Source organism: Chanos chanos, chromosome 4 (assembly GCF_902362185.1).
Source record: "Chanos chanos chromosome 4, fChaCha1.1, whole genome shotgun sequence".
NCBI classification, from domain to species: domain Eukaryota; kingdom Metazoa; phylum Chordata; class Actinopteri; order Gonorynchiformes; family Chanidae; genus Chanos; species Chanos chanos.
Genome location: NC_044498.1, coordinates 1,374,837 through 1,376,999, shown reverse-complemented (window position 1 = coordinate 1,376,999; position 2,163 = coordinate 1,374,837).

The window sequence follows — 2,163 nt, the reverse complement described above, 5'->3', positions numbered from 1 at the left end:
GTGACTGGTGTCAATGAAATCGCTCTTCTCGTCATTTCTGTTTCATGTCTCTTTACTTTGCCTTGGGGATCTGGTTTGAGCTGTAAGAGGTAAGTGCCGTGTGTAATTTAAGGCTGTATACAGAATGATTTACACAGTAATTACAGTCTCAGTCAACACCAGCATTAGTCAGAACCAAACCTGTCAGTGCCTAACAAAACTTCAGCCAACCTCCTGTTTCCAGTCAGAACCAAACCTGTCAGTGCCTAACAAAACTTCAGCCAACCTCCTGTTTCCAGTCAGAACCAAACCTGTCAGTGCCTAACAGAACTTCAGCCAACCTCCTGTTTCCAGACAACTGTACATACGACTCCATCTCACTTTCCTTCACCATGTGTCCTGCTCTGATCCAGCTCTCTGTCTGGGGTAGGGTTACGGACCGGGCAGAACTCAGTCAGGGTGTTCAGGTGAAGGCTTTGGGGTGGAAGTGTTTGGTCCCCTTGTTACAGATCCACTGACAGCAGCTGGCCCTCTGTCCATGACACTTAAGAGCTGACTGCTCCTCTAACTGGCCTCTCACATCATTTTAATGTTTTATTCAGTTTCTGAGTGCACTTTATAGGTGGAACATGTTTGACAAAACGAGACAGATTTTTGAAGTGTGTTGTAATGAGTTTGGGCGATATGAAACACTGTCTCTCAGCAGTCGGGGAAAATCCCAGAAATCTCAGAGCTGATTTAATGATCTTGAGTTTGTCGTTTGAACTGGGAGAGAAAAATCTACTGAACCATCATCAAGAGACACAGAGAGATGCTGCTTCCTGTTCACACTCTTAATGTACACACACACACACACACACACACACACACCGACACTAACACACACACACACACACACACACACACACACACACATACACACTCACACACACAATGAACACTGACACAACACACACACACACACACAGTGAACACTGACACTAACACACACACATGCACACACACACACACACACATACACAGACACATACACACAATGAACACTGACACAACACACACACACACACACACAATGAACACCGACACTAACACACACACACACACAGTGAACACCGACACTAACACACACACATGCGCGCGCACATACACACACACACAGTGAACACCGACACTGACACAACACACACACACACACACACACGTGAAATGACTACAGCCTGGTTGTGGTATCACAGTGTGGAGTGTGTGTGTGACCAGACCAGCACCCTGTGGAGTCTCCCCGTGGGGTCACACCGGCTCCATGCATGAGGATCCAGTGAAGAGACTCGTGTTGCGGTGTGGGGGCAATCTAAAGATACCCCACCGCCTTTACCATCACTACTAGCCTGGTTATGCCTTCCTGCAATGCTACCATGGCAACTCCACTAAGCAGGCACTGACCTCAGGATCAGGGGTCAGATTTCACAGGTTTGTCCACTATCGCCAAGACCTCCAAACGACAACATTCAATGACAACCAATCAACTGGGCTCGAGTCCACAGGCAGCGCGGCACATGACCTCATCAGCAGGTCTGACAGAGAGAAGGCACACACTGGGTCTGCCTGAGGCCAGAAAAAATATTAATACATTGTTATTATTACTGTAGTGTCAGAAAATGAAAGACTTAAATGAATTGTTTCTTCTTTCAAGGCCTTCTCTCTCACACACACACTCACACACAAACACACATACACACACAAACATACAAACACACACACACACACACATACACACACACACACACAGTGTTCCGTTAAACAACACAATACAATTATTATTAGCATTCTTAATGCAACACAGTGCAACAGTACTAGTAGTAAACAGGTTTTATCCTTTATTATACAGTCAGGCTGCATTCTCCGTTTAGTATCTGCGCTTATTATTTTAACTGCTTTAAAGGCCTTCACGCGGCTTTTTCAAGCACGAAGCTGTTTTTGTTTTTGTTTATTTATTTACTTATTTGTCCTGTGTTGAGCAAGGTTGTTGTGCTGCTTTCTCTGTCTCATGTTTGTAGATGACGGTGACCAGATTTCAGTCCAGATAACCCTTGTTTTGACGGAATGTTTGCCCGCATCTCCGAGACCCCGCAGAGGCGCTGACGCAGCTATAAAAACGGTCTGGTTCTGGGCAGAGTATCGGCGGCA